This window comes from Pogona vitticeps, chromosome 15 (assembly GCF_051106095.1).
Source record: "Pogona vitticeps strain Pit_001003342236 chromosome 15, PviZW2.1, whole genome shotgun sequence".
Taxonomy (NCBI): domain Eukaryota; kingdom Metazoa; phylum Chordata; class Lepidosauria; order Squamata; family Agamidae; genus Pogona; species Pogona vitticeps.
The window spans coordinates 9,282,710-9,299,934 of NC_135797.1; the positions used below are offsets into that span (position 1 = coordinate 9,282,710).

Sequence of the window (17,225 nt, forward strand, 5' to 3'; positions counted from 1 at the left end):
ATGCTGGTTTCAAAGAAAGGCCAAATGGGTTGGGGTGTGTTTGTGTACATGTGGCTTGCATTTCTTTGTTTGATGAACTGGGGGGGTGACATCCAATCCGAAGCTGCCTCAGCTGTAGCCCTAAAACAGCAACCGCAGCTTCCTCCACCTCTCCCCACTTCCATTGACAAAAGACACAGCTGTGAAATCCAACTTGCCATGAACTTTTGGACTTTATATCTAAGAGTAACTTTCTTGGCAAAATCCATCATGCCATCTTGTGAAGCTGGGAGTACAGTGGTGCCTCGCAAGACGGGCGCTCCATTTAATGACGAATCCGCATTACGATGAGTTTTTTACCATAGCAAAAGCTATCGCAAAACGACATTTTGAATGGGGGAATTTCACTGTGTGATGATCGGTTCCCTGTTTCGGGTTTTCAAAATGGCTGCCGGGTGCTCAAAATGGCTCCCTGCTCTGTTTAGGAGCCATTTTTCGCTGCACAGGCACCCAAAAATGGTCGCCCCTATGGAGGATCTTCACTGGACGGTGAGTTCTTAGCCGATTGGCATGCATTAACCAGGTTTTAATGCGTTTCAGTGGCTTTTCTATTTTCGCTTTACGACGTTTTCATTCTACATCGATTTTGCTGGAACGAATTAACGTCATAATGTGAGGCACCACTGTATCTCCAAGGGCCCTCTGCAGAGTGTACCATCCGTCTCTCCCAGCAGAAAGACTGAGAAAGACTCAACAAACTTTGTGGGAGAGTTACAGGAGTTGCATTTAGGTTCACAAACGCCAGAGGTCACCACTTTGATGGGAAAAAAGGGTGGATAAAGAGGAAGGAGAGAAGGGAGGAGCGTGGTAAAAAGGTGGAAGCCTGTTGGATGCAGGTGGAGAGAGTAAAAAAGAAGGAAGATCCGATGGAAATAATTCAAGAAGATCCCTGGAGAGGGGAATGGATAGAATTCCGGCTTCCAAAGGGAATATGCAGAAAAGGAGTGGAAAAGACAAGTCTGTAGAAAGCTACCTTATTGTGAGGGAGACAGAGGAAAGAGAGAAACGAAAGGAGCATAACGCTTGGCAATAAAGAGAAGCTCAGAGACAAGAACGACAAAGATGTATGGAGAACCCTGGGAGAATCCGTGGGGCCAGTCCCTTCCGACCGCCGAGGCTGAGGCAGAATCCGGGCATAAAAGAGTTTGGGAGCCAGAGGTGGGCTGGATTTTCCACCCTCAGCAATGATATTATCTGGCCACGCAGCCGATGGATCGGGCACTGCTCCCAAGTGGAGTCCAGGAATGTTGAGTTCTTCACCCCTTCCGTTAAAAGGGAAATTGATGCATTTTGAAAGGTTTTAAAGCTACGACTCGTTATTAGAACCAAAGATGGAAAGTGAGGACATAAACAACGCTGAAGAATGGTTAACCAATAAACCTGTCTTATTAGAAGACTTTGGTGTGCAACATCCTTCTTTAAGTCGACCGGAGTCCAAAGAGGTAAGGGAAGTGAGGAGAGATCCCATATGAACTCCTGGATTTTAAGTCTTCACCCTGGTACAGGCTGAGAAAGTAGCTTTTTGATCCACGAAAGCTCATGTATTGTATGATTATTATTTTTTAGTGTTCTACTCTTGCATTGGATTTCGCATTGACCCAACAACTCTCCTTTATTCCAGTGCAATTATTTTGTGTCATCCTAAACCTCATCTCCAAGCCACAGTTTGAGAGTTGTTGTTTTCAGTAATCCAGTTACCTGTGGCCCATGGCAATCACACCATTGCAAGGAGAGAGAAAAAAAGAGTATATGAATTTATGGTTCTTTGGGTTCGGGAAGAAATTAATCCCCCCCTTCCTTCTATTCCTTTATGCACAAGATCACTGGGGAACTGTTAGCCGGTGGCTGGGGATAATGAGTTAATGTCTTCTTTTTACTTGAGAAATTGTATTTCTATGATGTCATTACCAGAACTGGACAGGAAAGGGAGCCAGAGAACTTTTTACGTATTGCATTTGCTATTATACTGTCTTTCACTACAATTATCTGAATTTTTTCAGTATTGGAGGGGGGCCTTGGTACTAAACCCCTGCAGATATGGGGGTCCTATTGTATTTAAACTAAACCCAAATTTGTGGCAGAGTGGAAAGGGTGGCCTCCTTTTATTTCTCTCTTTTCCTTTTCCTTTTATTTCGTGTTCTTTTTTGCTTTCTTCTTTTTTCTTGTTCTTTTTTGCTTTTTTTGCATCCCCTGATCTAAGCTCCTGTCGCAACACCCTGGCCCCAATCCAGCTTTCTCCCATCCCTCTCCCCGTGGTCAGCAAAGAAGCCAGTTCTGACTTCCGGGTCTCTTTGAAGCTCGGGCTCTTGTCAAGAGACGCCACATTGCTTAGGGGCTTCTTTCGGGTCCAGGGAGAGTGGGGTTCCCCCGGGCCAGGGGAGACAAGAGTGGGAGGAGACCCAATGAGAGAGAGAGAGATAGCCGTTGTGTGATGCTGCAGTCAAGCTTTATTGGGAAACAGGAACAGAGAGGATGCTCCCTCTAAAAACAAAAACCTGAAGGAAAAAGTGTAAAGCACACAAGGTCGCATGGAGGAGAGAAGAGGATGATCCAGGAGAATCAGAAAGAAGGAAACATGGAAGAGAGAGAGAGGCCGGGGAGAGAGAGGAGGAAAAGAGTGGATGACCTTCGTGGACTTCCATTGAGCTCCTTTGCCTTGTTCCGGGCGAGTAAAAAGCGGAGGGTTCTTGTACGTGAGTCCTGATTTCGTCAATGAATTCCAGGCGATGAGAAGGGAGATCCGGAGTTTGATGAATGAAGTGAATGGACGAGGAGGGGGGACTCCTGAAAAAGGCAACAGCAACCATCAGGATGCGGCCTCCATATTTGTGTTGTTTGTATGAAATTTCAGGGGGTGGCTTTTGTTAGACGGTGAGGCCAGGTGAGTCTGGTGGAGGACAGCTTCCCTTCGGGCGAGGAGGGGGACAAAAGTGGCCGCCTTCCCATCCAGGGGCCGAGTGGTCCCTGTCGGCCAGGGTCAAGGGGAACACAGGGACCCGCTCCGGGGTGTGTGTCGCAGAATGGCAGGCCAGGGTGAGCCACGTCCCGAAGCTCCCCAGCGGTCCAAAAAGGAGGAAATTACTCAGAAGCGTGAAGATTTTGCGGTACAGCAGAACTCACTCAGATTGGCAAAGGTGGCTTGGCGGTCGTCCACGTTCTAGACATCAACAGTGAAGACAAAAGACTGTGCGATCGCGGAGACCACTAGCTGGGGCTGTTGAAGGGCAGTGTTCATTAAATCAGGGCCAGAGATACCAAGCCCATTGAAATCAACCATCCCGCCACTGGCAACGGATCCGTATCCTTGCAGTGTGAGCATGAATCCCCCAGGTGTGAGAGACATCTTGGAGAGGTATCTGGAGGGGGGGGGGGAAGAGACAAAGGAAATATTAAGGAACACAGAGGGGAGACAGGAGCCATTTGCCCACCAGGAATGTTACCCTTTCTTCATTGACTAGGAGCCTGTCGACCCTGGGAAATTGGGGGCGATAAAAGGGCCTTATCTTTGTGCCCCCCCCTGCTCCTGTCCAAGCCCAGGCCACGGAGAGGAGAACCTGTGCTTCCTCAGAGCCCTCCTGGGATCAGGGTCAGGGCCTGGGGTCGGGAAGGAGACCTCACCCCAAAGGTACAGGCGATCATCTGTGGAGAACGGACCCCAAGACACCCTTCGCCTCAAGGACGATGGAGAATTACTAACATACTCTACATTTTAGATAGACTGCGCATCTTTCTTTCTTTTTTAAAATTAGATCCCGAGACAAGCTTCAAGTTCACGGAATTCCTTCCTTCCTCTCCTCTTCCTTTTATAATTAAGGCTGGCAAAAATGTGTCTGCTTCATTTTGGTCAACAACATCTATTTATTTAGTGTAATTCTGTTTAGGGATCCTGTTTATAAATGTCCACAAATCCTTACTAACCTGGAGGCAAACAAAACTCTCACCTGGCGGCCGTGGCCGGACGGGAGACGTAAAGGTCGTTGTTGGGTGTGAAGAATTTTGTCACACCTGCCGGTCACGGTCAGAAAGCAGTGGCGGAAACCCAGATTCTCCACCCCAAACAAAAGGTAAAGGAGCAAAGATTCACAGCTGGGATGTGAAAGCTTAGCAAGCAAAGAAATATTCTCTCCGGGCAGGTAAATCCGTCAAATGGACTCTCCTTTGAATTTCAGTGTGAAAGAAATCTCAAGAGTTTGGGAAATAAATTTAAAAAGAGTTTCGCAAATTTCTTGCATACTGCAAAGAAAAGAAAAAAACAACAACAAGAAATTTTTTTAAACCTATACCTACGTGAGAGTTTGGAAGGTAACTTACCAAGGGCTGGAGACGATGAGCAGAAGCAGCCGAAGGAAGTCTAGGGGTGATGTTGGGAAAGGCTGAGACGGGGAGAGATTTATACGACTCGCTCTGGCCTTCCGAGGGAGCGGTCCAAGTTGGCGGTACCAATTTCGTTCAGTACATGATGCTATTAACCCTTCTACATTTCCTGGGTTGCGCCTAAATTTCCTGACGCCAACGTAGGTGGTTCCAGAAGGATCTCTCCCCTTCTCCAAATTCTCAGCTCATGGCAGGTATCCTGAGATACCTTGAAATGGCTTCCGTTTATTCGTTCGTTTAGTCGTTTAGTCGTGTCCGACTCTTCGTGACCCCATGGACCAGAGCACGCCAGGCCCTCCTATCTTCCACTGCCTTCTGGAGTTCCGTCAACTTCATGTTGGTTGCTTCGCAGACACCGTCCAGCCATCTCATCCTCGGTCATCCCCTTCTCCTCTTGCCGTCACACTTTCCTAACATCAAGGTTTTTTCAAGGAGTCTTCTCTTCTCATCAGATGGCCAAAATACTGGAGCCTCAGCTTCAGGATCTCTCCTTCCAGTGAGCACTCAGGGTTGATTTCCTTTAGAATGGATAGGTTTGTTCTCCTTGCAGTCCAGGGGACTCTCAAGAGCCTCCTCCAGCACCACAATTGAAAGGCATAAATTCTTTGGCGGTCTGCTTTCTTTATGGTCCAGCTCTCACATCCATACATCACGACAGGAAAAACCATAGCTTTGACTATGCGGACTTTTGTTGGCAAGGTGATGTCTCTGCTTTTTAAGATGCTGTCAAGGTTTGTCATTGCTTTCCTCCCCAGAAGCTGGCGTCTTTTAATTTTGTGGCTGCTGTCTCCATCTGCAGTGATTATGGAGCCCAAGAAAGTAAAATCTGTCACTGCCTCCATATCTTCCCCTTCTATTTGCCAGGAGGTGATGGGACCCGTGGCCATGATCTTAGTTTTTTTGATGAGTTTCAAGCCGTTTTTTGCCCTCTCCTCTTTCACCCTCATTACAAGGTTCTTTAATTCCTCCTCACTTTCTGCCATCAGAGTGGTATCATCTGCATGTCTGAGATAGTTGATATTTCTTCCGGCAATCTTAATTACGGCTTGGGATTCCTCCAGTCCAGCCTTCCGCATGATGTAATCTGCATATAAGTTGAATGAGCAGGGGGACAATATAGAGCCTTGTCGTACTCCTTTCCCAATTTTGAACCAATCAGTTGTTCCATATCCAGTTCTAACTGTGGCTTCCTGTCCCACATATAGGTTTCTCAGGAGATGGATAAGGTGGTCAAGCACTCCCATTTCTTTAAGGACTTGCCATAGTTTGTTGTGGTCCACACAGTCAAAAGCTTTTGCATAGTCAATGAAGCAGAAGTAGATATTTTTTTGAAACTCTCTGGCTTTCTCCATAATCCAGCGCATATTAGCAATTTGGTCTCGAGTGCCTCTGCCTCTTCGGAATCCAGCTTGTACTTCTGGGAGTTCTCGGTCCACATACTGCTGAAGCCTACCTTGTAGGATTTTGAGCATAACCTTGCTAGTGTGTGAAATGAGTGCAATTGTGCGGTAGTTGGAGCATTCTTTGGCACTGCCTTTCTTTGGGATTGGGATGTAGACTGATCTTTTCCAATCCTCTGGCCACTGTTGTGTTTTCCAAACTTGCTGGCATATTGAATGTAGCACCTTAACAGCATCATCTTTAAAGATTTTAAATAGTTCAACTGGAATGTCATCACTCCCACTGGCCTTGTTGTTAGCCAGGCTTTCTAAGGCCCACTTGACCTCACTCTCCAGGATGTCTGGCTCTAGGTCAGCAACTACATTGTCTGGGTTGTCCGGGATATCCACGTCTTTCTGATATAATTCCTCTGTGTATTCTTGCCACCTCTTCTTGATGTCTTCTGCTTCTGTGAGGTCCCTCCCATTTTTGTCCTTTATCATGTCCATCTTTGCGCAAAATGTTCCTCTAATATCTCCAATTTTCCTGAACAGATCTCTGGTTTTTCCTTTTCTGTTATTTTCCTCTATTTCTTTGCCTTGTTCATTTAAGAAGGCCCTCTTGTCTCTTCTTGCTATTCTTTGGAAGTCTGCCAGGGAGATAGGGAAAGTTACAGAAAATTGAATGCAGACTTCCAAAGAAATGGCTTCCTCTTGTCCCTTTTTCATGTTCCTCTTAATGGGTTTGGGGTGTTTCCTTTGTTCTTTTCTCCTTTAGAAATGCCATCTTAGTGAACAGGTTGTGGTGAATTGTGTCCCCAAGTGAGACACTGGCATCCCACCAAAGTCAGCACCGTGTCCTTGATGGGAAGAGAGGCAGCCTGGGAGAGGAAAGGCCCACCAGGTCATTTACTGATTGTTTAATTAAAGCATTCACGTGACTGTAATGTCCTGGTACAACCACACTCGGGAGAGCCTGTGTTTCTCTCGAGAGGCTCCAATAACTGGGCGCTCGAAGGGAGAGGCTCTCCGAGGTGCTCCGAATAGGGTTCCTCGGCAGGAACTGATCTCTCCTCTCTACGTGGAGCTTTCCCCGGCCCGAGGCAGGAACAAGCACCACTCTTAGGTGACCTAAATGTTCCCACAAGAAGATATTATTAATATGAACATTACTGCCTGTGAGTCTTTAATGAGTCTCACACTGATCAAAGGCTCTGACGGAGCCTTTTATGCCACCCACTTCTCCCGTGGGTGGCATTGGGGGTGGGTGCCAGGAGGCATGGCGGATCTCCCAAGTTTTGTCCTTGTTTTCAGCTTCTTGCACAAGCTCACTATTAATTAATTCATTTATTAAATCATTTCCAAACTGACCCTCATTATAAGATTCCAGGGTGAGGTGCAATAACTGATGTATTTCAACAGGCAAAACTTTGGAAATTTCCAAGTTAAAATTCAGCAGATCACCCCTCTTCTTAGGTGAAAATTCTCCCACTAAACCCCACCGAAGCACTTTACATTTTTTGAGACATTTCTAATCCCCCTGTTCATAGATAACCTCCAAATCAACTCGATCACCCCTCAGTCCACCCCAGTCCTGGCCCCCAAGATTCCCGCCCAACCCGGGCCCATCTGGGTCTTTTGGAGACCCTGCATGGAGTCAAACCCGCCTCTCATAGTGGACTCTTGTCTTCAGATCGCGACGGTGCTCTGATCCGACCGGAGGGCTTTCGGGTGATCTCGAAGGGAAACCCAGAGTGGAGAAAACAAGGAAGGAGGAGAGCAGGCTGGAGCAAAGCTGAGACCTTGAAGGTGTCCATGGCCATCAGGGAAAGGTATTCATGTCGATGGATGTCACTGACATCACATAGGAAGGAGAATTCGCACCCCAGTTTTTTAAAACTAAGAGGCCATCTAAGAGTAACTTTCCTGACAAAATCCATCTTGCCATGAACTTTTGGACTTTAAATTCTTCACACGGATACATGCCTGATGAAGTGGACGGTCCTGATCCACGAAAGCTCACAGATTCAGTTATGAATCTCTCCTCCAACCCAACAAGCCCACCTTGTCCACCTTGACCTCGTGAGATCTCAACCCAGACGTAGGGCGGTAACAGTCGATGCCCCCCCACCCCACAAACCGTCTTCCTCTTGACTGCACTCAGTGTGATGAGATGGGTTTTTGAGTTAAAATCTTTTAAAGGCATATGGGTTTTGTAATTAAGAAATAAGCCAGAGAGGTTCCATCTTGTTTCTTTGTATAAAGTATCTTTGCTATGCTGACAAGTGTATTCCAGGCGAGCCGAGAGAATGTTATTCTGAGAGCCTGAGAAAGTACTCTGTGTGATTAGATAGATGGGAATTGTTGTGACTCTTTGATAAACCACAGTTAACCCAAATAACATCTGGTGCGTATGAGAAAGAAGTCATGTGGTGCAACAGGACTGTTTGCCTAGTAACGAACTCTGATTGGATGACCTCGTGGGAAGGTGCATTAAGCCCTTGCCAGTTACTCTTGAAAAAGGAACTTTTAGCCTATAGACTTTGTCTTTCCAAGACCGACCTTTCAGTCATTCGTGACCTACTCTTCAGCCATTTGGGACTGGTGGCCTACCTATATGGACTGGTTTCTATGCTTTGCTGGATTACTTTTGGACTTATGGGATTTTTCCTAAGGACTGTGCATGGACTATTTTCTATGGACTGTTCTATGGAATATTCTTTATGGACTCCTTTTCTTGGAATACTCCATGTGGACTATGCTCTTGTAATTTTGTAAGGACTATGGTATATTTACTGGATTTTTCTTTTCTAAGGACTATGGGACATATAAGGGGTTTTTACTTTTGTTTAGGGGTTTTTATTCTATAGGATCACTGAGGACTATAGCCTTTTTATAACCTACTTGGATTATTTTGTTTACTAATGATTTCCTGGACTGGAACTGTTTGTATTCTTTTTAATGGCTTTTGGGGTTTTTGAATACTTTTCTATTTTTCATGTTTTCTTTGCCTCACTACATCTTTGTAACTAAACAGCACAATGCTAGATTATTTGTTTTGGTTTAATTTGGCTTAGTAACATGTTTTTTCTTTAATAAAATAAAGATTATAAAACTCATTTGGTTTCCTGAACAGTACACTTGCCATAGGGTCATCTGAGAGTGCTGCCTCGGCCTAGCTTACTTAGAGTCCTGTCAGTGGTGCAAGTTAAGTCTAAGGACTACAAAGCCCACTTGACCTTTTCACAATAATATCTGAGAGTACCAGGGTGTTCTTATGTGGGCAGACCTGTGAGAAAGAGTGTTGTAGCATGGCTGGCTGAATTGGACTCTTTCAGCCCATTTTAGCATGTACAAACTCCTGATTGCTCTCTGTCCAAGCTTACACGTGTGTTTTCGAACCCGTGTTTGCGACACCCAGGGCCTCCAAAAGACCCAGAGATCGGAGTGGGCCCCTTTGCGGGACCCACGGCCGGCAGGTTCCGCCTGGGCTTGGTCTTACGAGAGGAACTGATAGAGAGGACTAACTTTCAAGGAGAAAAGGGAGTCAGATACTTAGGAATGCAACTCACAAAGAAAACAAGTACACTATTCAAAGACCATTATATGCAATTAATTAAAGGGATACAGAATAGCCATCAAAATGAATATTCTACCTAAACTTTTATTTTTGTTTCGGACAATTCCTGCAATATTAGAACAGTCATTTCCCCAAGAACTTAACAAGATAATTATGAGATTTGTTTGGCAAGGTTAAAAAAACCCCTAAGAATTAAAATCAAAGCAATGCAAGGTGCTAAAAAAAGAGCAGGTTTTGGTCTCCCGGATTCAGCAGAAGCGAAATTCTTAAGATATCAGGACTTGTTAAAAAAGGACTGTGGTTTAAGATCCAAAGAAGAGTTAGAAGAACCTAATATATATATATTTCGACTGGTGCTCTAGATCAGTGGTTCTTAACCTTTGTTACTCGGATGCTTTTGAACTGCAACTCCCAGAAACCCCAGTCAGGACAGTTGGTAGTGAAGGCTTCTGGGAGTTGCAGTCCAAAACTCCTGAGTAACCCGAGGTTAAGAACCAGTGATAAAGAGGACACCAAGATACAGAGGGTCCGTTCCCATGCCAAGGGGACAGGACTCCCCATCGGCCTCAGGGGTTTGAGCAAATCCTAATTCTGACTACAGTAGGACCCCCTTACCTACGGGATCAGTATTCACTGATTCATTCATCCACGGTCTGAAAATATTAGAAATCTTAAAAAGAAAAATATAAGATAGATATACAGTGGTGCCTCGCATAGCGATTGCTCCGTATAGCGACAAAATCGCTTTGTGATGGACTTTTTGCCATTGCAAAAGTAATCGCTTTGCGATGGTCCCTATGGGCTATTTTCGCTTTGCGATGATCGCAGGGAAGCGATCATCACAAAGCCTTCCTTTTGAGCCAGCTGATCGTCAGTTTCAAAATGGCTGCCGGGTAAACAAAATGGCCACCCACCGTTTTCAATCACGGATTCCTAACTTTAGAGGCACCGAAAATGGCAGCGCTAAGGAGGATCTTTGCTTAAAGGTGAGGTTTTAGCCCATAGGAATGCATTAATCGCGTTTTAATGCGTTTCTAGGGGCTTTTTTTTTCACTTAGTGATGTTATCGCTTGGCAGCGATTTTTTCTGCATGGATTAACATCGCTAAGCAAGGCACCACTATATACTGTATATGAATGATGACGTTAGCAGAACTGACCACTAGAGGGCGTCAGAGAACATGCAATGTCTTCTTTTTACTTGAGAAATTGTATTTCTATGATGTCATTATCAGAACTGGACAGGAAAGGGAGCCAGAGAACTTTTTACGTATTGCATTTGCTATTATACTGTCTTTCACTACAATGATCTGAATTTTTTCGGTATTGGAGGGGGGCCTTGGTAGTAAACCCCTGCAGATATGGGGGTCCTATTGTATTTAAACTAAACCCAAATTTGTGGCAGAGTGGAAAGGGTGGCCTCCTTTTATTTCTCTCTTTTCCTTTTCCTTTTTTTCTTGTTCTCTGTCGCTTTCTTCTCTTTTTTTCTTGTTCTTTTTTGCTTTTTTTGCACCCCCTGATCCAAGCTCCTGTCGCAACACCCTGGCCCCAATCCAGCTTTCTCCCATCCCTCTCCCCGTGGTCAGCAAAGAAGCCAGTTCTGACTTCCGGGTCTCTTTGAAGCTCGGGCTCTTGTCAAGAGACGCCAGATTGCTGGCAGGGACGCCCCTTCTTTCCACCCCAAGCTTAGGGGCTTCTTTCGGGTCCAGGGAGAGTGGGGTTCCCCCCGGGCCAGGGGAGACAAGAGTGGGAGGAGACCCAATGAGAGAGCGAGAGAGACGTTGTGTGATGCAGCAGTCAAGCTTTATTGGGAAATGGGAACAGAGAAGATGCTCCCTCTAAAACAAAAACCTGAAGGAAAAAGAGTAAAGCACATGAGGTCGCATGGAGGAGAGAAGAGGGTGATCCAGGAGAATCAGAAAGAAGGAAACGTGGAAGAGAGAGAGAGGCCGGGGAGAGAGAGGAGGAAAAGAGCAGATGGCCTTCGTGGACTTCCATTGAGCCCCTTTGCCTTGTTCCGGGCGAGTAAAAAGCGGAGGGTTCTTGTACATGAGTCCTGATTGCGTCAGTGAATTCCGGGCGATGAGAAGGGAGATCCAGAGTTCGATGAATGAAGTGAACGGACGAGGAGGGGGGACTCCTGAAAAAGGCAACAGCAACCATCAGGATGCGGCCTCCATATTTGTGTAGGCTTTTTTAGAAATTTCAGGGGGTGACTTTTGTTAGACGGTGAGGCCAGGTGAGTCTGGTGGAGGACAGCTTCCCTTCGGGCGAGGAGGGAGACAAAAGTGGCTGCCTTCCCATCCAGGGGCCGAGTGGTCCCTGTCGGCCAGGGTTACGGGGAGCACAGGGACCAGCTCCGGGGGGTCGCAGAATGGCAGGCCAGGGCGAGCCACGTCCCGAAGCTCCCCAGCGGTCCAAGAAGGAGGAAATTGCTCAGAAGCGTGAAGATTTTGCGGTACAGCAGAACTCACTCAGATTGGCAAAGGTGGCTTGGCGGTTGTCCACGTTCTAGACATCAACAGTGAAGACAACGGACTTTAAGATTGGGTTGACCACTAGCTGTGGCTGTTGAAGGGCAGTGTTCATTAAATCAGGGCCAGAGATACCAAGCCTATTGAAACCAACCATCCCGTCACTGGCAACGGATCTGCCTCCTTGCAGTGTGAGCATGAATCCCCCAGGTGTGAGAGGCATCTTGGAGAGGTATCTGGAGGGGGGGGGAAGAGACAAAGGAAATATTAAGGAACACAGAGGGGAGACAGGAGCCATCTGCCCACCAGGAATGTTACCCTTTCTTCACTGACTAGGAGCCTGTCGACCCTGGGAAATTGGGGGCGATAAAAGGGCCTTATCTTTGTGACCCCCCCCGCTCCTGTCCAAGCCCAGGCCACGGAGAGGAGAAGCTGTGCCTCCTCAGAGCCCTCTTGGGATCAGGGTCAGGGCCTGGGGTCGGGAATGAGACCTCACCCCAAACGTACAGGTGACCATCTGTGGAGAACGGACCCCAAGACACCCTTCGCCTCAAGGACGATGGAGAATTACTAACATACTCTACATTTTAGATAGACTGCACATCTTTTTTTAAAAAATTAGATCCTGAGATAAGCTTCAAGTTCACGGAATTCCTTCCTTTCTTTCCTCTTCCTTTGATAATTAAGGCTGGCAAAATGTGTCTGTTTCGTTTTGGTCAACAACATCTATTTATTTAGTGTAATTCTGTTTAGGGATCCTGTTTATAAATGTCCACAAATCCTTACTAACCTGGAGGCAAACAAAACTCTCACCTGGCGGCCGTGGCCGGACGGGAGACGTAAAGGTCGTTGTTGGGTGTGAAGAATTTTGTCACACCTGCCGGTCACGGTCAGAAAGCAGTGGCGGAAACCCAGATTCTCCACCCCAAAGGAAAGGTAAAAGAGCAAAGATTCACAGCTGGGATGTGAAAGCTTAGCAAGCAAAGAAATATTCTCTCCGGGCAGGTGAATCCGTCAAATGGACTCTCCTTTGAATTTCAGTGTGAAAGAAATCTCAAGACTTTTGGAAATAAATTTAAAAAGAGCTTCGCAAATTTCTTGCATACTGCAAAGAAAAGAAAAAACAACAATAAATTTTTTAAACCTATACCTACGTGAGAGTTTCGAAGGGAACTTACCAAGGGCTGGAGATGATGAGCAGAAGCAGCCGAAGGAAGTCCAGGGGTGATGTTGGGAAAGGCTGAGATGGGGAGAGATTTATACGACTCGCTCTGGCCTTCCGAGGGAGCGGTCCAAGTTGGCGGTACCAATTTCGTTAAGTACATGATGCTACTAACCCTTCTACATTTCCTGGGTTGTGCCTAAATTTCCTGACGCCAACGTAGGTGGTTCCAGAAGGATCTCTCCCCTTCTCCAAATTCTCAGCTCGTGGCAGGTATCCTGAGATACCTTGAAATGGCTTCCATTCATTCGTTCGTTTAGTCGTTTAGTCGTGTCCGACTCTTCGTGACCCCATGGACCAGAGCACGCCAGGCCCTCCTATCTTCCACTGCCTTCTGGAGTTCCGTCAACTTCATGTTGGTTGCTTCGCAGACACCGTCCAGCCATCTCGTCCTCGGTCATCCCCTTCTCCTCTTGCCGTCACACTTTCCTAACATCAAGGTCTTTTTCAAGGAGTCTTCTCTTCTCATGAGATGGCCAAAGTACTGGAGCCTCAGCTTCAGGATCTCTCCTTCCAGTGAGCACTCAGGGTTGATTTCCTTTAGAACTGATAGGTTTGTTCTCCTTGCAGTCCAGGGGACTCTCAAGAGCCTCCTCCAGCACCACAATTCAAAGGCATTCATTCTTCGGCGGTCTGCTTTCTTTATGGTCCAGCTCTCACATCCATACATCACGACAGGAAAAACCATAGCTTTGACGATGCGGACTTTTGTTGGCAAGGTGATGTCTCTGCTTTTTAAGATGCTGTCAAGGTTTGTCATTGCTTTCCTCCCCAGAAGCAGGCGTCTTTTAATTTCGTGGCTGCTGTTTCCATCTGCAGTGATTATGGAGCCCAAGAAAGTAAAATCTGTCACTGCCTCCATATCTTCCCCTTCTATTTGCCAGGAGGTGATGGGACCCGTGGCCATTATCTTAGTTTTTTTGATGTTGAGTTTCAAGCCGTTTTTTGCACTCTCCTCTTTCACCCTCATTACAAGGTTCTTTAATTCTTCCTCACTTTCTGCCATCAGAGTGGTATCATCTGCATATCTGAGATTGTTAATATTTCTTCCGGCAATCTTAATTCCAGTTTGGGATTCCTCCAGTCCAGCCTTTCGCATGATGTATTCTGCATATAAGTTGAATATACAGCCTTGTCATACTCCTTTCCCAATTTTGAACCAATCAGTTGTTCCATATCCAGTTCTAACTGTGGCTTCCTGTCCCACATATAGGTTTCTCAGGAGATGGATAAGGTGGTCAGGCACTCCCATTTCTTTAAGGACTTGCCATAGTTTGTTGTGGTCCACACAGTCAAAGGCTTTTGCATAGTCAATGCAACAGAATTAGATGTTTTTCTGGAACTCTCTGGCTTTCTCCATAATCCAGCGCATATTAGCAATTTGGTCTCGAGTTCCTCTGCCCCTTCGGAATCCAGCTTCTACTTCTGGGAGTTCTCGGTCCACATACTGCTGAAGCCTACCTTGTAGGATTTTGAGCATAACCTTGCTAGCGTGTGAAATGAGTGCAATTGTACAGTAGTTGGAGCAGTCTTTGGCACTGCCTTTCTTTGGGACTGGGATGAAGACTGATCTTTTCCAATCCTCTGGCCACTGTTGAGTTTTCCAAACTTGCTGGCATATTGAATGTAGCACCTTAACAGCATCATCTTTTAAGATTTTAAATAGTTCAACTGGAATGTCATCACCTCCACTGGCCTTGCTGTTAGCCAGGCTTTCTAAGGCCCACTTGACTTCACTCTTCAGGATGTCTGGCTCAAGGTCAGCAACTACATTGTCTGGGTTGTCCGGGATATCCAAATCTTTCTGATATAATTCCTCTGTGTATTCTTGCCACCTCTTCTTGATGTCTTCTGCTTCTGTGAGGTCCCTCCCATTTTTGTCCTTTATCATGTTCATCTTTGCGCAAAATGTTCCTCTAATATCTCCAATTTTCCTGAACAGATCTCTGGTTTTTCCTTTTCTGTTATTTTCCTCTATTTCTTTGCCTTGTTCATTTAAGAAGGCCCTCTTGTCTCTCCTTGCTATTCTTTGGAAGTCTGCCAGGGAGATAGGGAAAGTTACAGAAAATTGAATGCAGACTTCCAAAGAAATGGCTTCCTCTTGACCCTTTTTCATGTTTCATGTTCCTCTTAATGGGTTTGGGGCGTTTCCTTTGTTCTTTTCTGCTTTGGAAATGGCATCTTAGTGAACAGGTTGTGGTGAATTGTGTCCCCAAGTGAGACACTGGCATCCCACCAAAGGCAGCACCGTGTCCTTGATGGGAAGAGAGGCAGCCTGGGAGAGGAAAGGCCCACCAGGTCATTTACTGATTGTTTAATTAAAACATTCACGTGACTGTAATGTCCTGGTACAACCACACTCGGGGGTGCCTGTGTTTCTCTCGAGAGGCTCCAATAACTGGGCGCTCGAAGGGAGAGGCTCTCCGAGGTGCTCCGAATAGGGTTCCTCGGCAGGAACTGATCTCTCCTCTCTACGTGGAGCTTTCCCCGGCCCGAGGCAGGAACAAGCACCACTCTTAGGTGACCCAAATGTTCCCACAAGAAGATATTGTTAAGATGAACATTACTACCTGTGAGACTTTAATGAGTCTCACACTGATAAAAGGCTCTGGCGGAGCCTTTTATGCCACCCACTTCTCCCGTGGGTGGCATTGGGGGTGGGTGCCAGGAGGCATGGCGGATCTCCCAAGTTTTGTCCTTGTTTTCAGCTTCTTGCACAAGCTCACTATTAATTAATTCATTTATTAAATCATTTCCAAACTGACCCTCACTATAAGATTCCAGGGTGAGGTGCAATAACTGATGTATTTCAACGGGCAAAACTTTGGAAATTTCGAAGTTAAAATTCAGCATATCACCCCTCTTCTTAGGTGAAAATTCTCCCTCTAAACCCCACCGAAGCACTTTACATTTTTTGAGACATTTCTAATCCCCCTGTTCATAGATAACCTCCAAATCAACTCTATCACCCCTCAGTCCACCCCAGTCCTGGCCCCCAAGATTCCCATCCAATCCGGGCCCATCTGGGTCTTTTGGAGACCCTGCGTGCAGTCAAACCCGCCTCTCATAGTGGACTCTTGTCTTCAGATCGCGAGGGTGCTCTGATCCGACCGGACGGCTTTCGGGTGATCTCGAAGGGAAACCCAGAGTGGAGAAAACAAGGAAGGAGGAGAGCAGGCTGGAGCAAAGCTGAGACCTTGAAGGTGTCCATGGCCATCAGAGAAAGGTATTCACGTCGATGGGTCTCACTGACATCACATAGGAAGGAGAATTCGCACCCCAGTTTTTTAAAACTAAGAAGCCATCTAAGAGTAACTTTCCTGACAAAATCCATCTTGCCATGAACTTTTGGACTTTAAATTCTTCACACGGATACATGCCTGATGAAGTGGACGGTCCTGATCCACGAAAGCTCACAGATTCAGTTATGAATCTCTCCTCCAACCCAACAAGCCCACCTTGTCCACCTTGACCTCGTGAGATCTCAACCCAGACGTAGGGCGGTAACAGTCGATGCCCCCCCACCCCACAAACCGTCTTCCTCTTGACTGCACTCAGTGTGATGAGATGGGTTTTTGAGTTAAAATCTTTTAAAGGCATATGGGTTTTGTAATTAAGAAATAAGCCAGAGAGGTTCCATCTTGTTTCTTTGTATAAAGTATCTTTGCTATGCTGACAAGTGTATTCCAGGCGAGCCGAGAGAATGTTATTCTGAGAGCCTGAGAAAGTACTCTGTGTGATTAGATAGATGGGAATTGTTGTGACTCTTTGATAAACCACAGTTAACCCAAATAACATCTGGTGCGTATGAGAAAGAAGTCATGTGGTGCAACAGGACTGTTTGCCTAGTAACGAACTCTGATTGGATGACCTCGTGGGAAGGTGCATTAAGCCCTTGCCAGTTACTCTTGAAAAAGGAACTTTTAGCCTATAGACTTTGTCTTTCCAAGACCGACCTTTCAGTCATTCGTGACCTACTCTTCAGCCATTTGGGACTGGTGGCCTACCTATATGGACTGGTTTCTATGCTTTGCTGGATTACTTTTGGACTTATGGGATTTTTCCTAAGGACTGTGCATGGACTATTTTCTATGGACTGTTCTATGGAATATTCTTTATGGACTCCTTTTCTTGGAATACTCCATGTGGACTATGCTC

The 17,225-nt window shown here is 46.1% G+C and overlaps 1 long non-coding RNA gene across 1 annotated transcript in view; it reads left to right on the forward strand.

Annotated features, from left to right (window-relative positions):
• Positions 1–633: 633 nt before the first annotated feature.
• The window catches only part of LOC144584866 (uncharacterized), a 109,000-nt gene continuing 92,408 nt past the window's right edge, over positions 634–17,225 (forward strand). The window contains exon 1 of the long non-coding RNA XR_013539339.1: positions 634–1,481. This is a non-coding gene — a long non-coding RNA (uncharacterized LOC144584866). The remainder of the gene's footprint in view (positions 1,482–17,225) is intronic.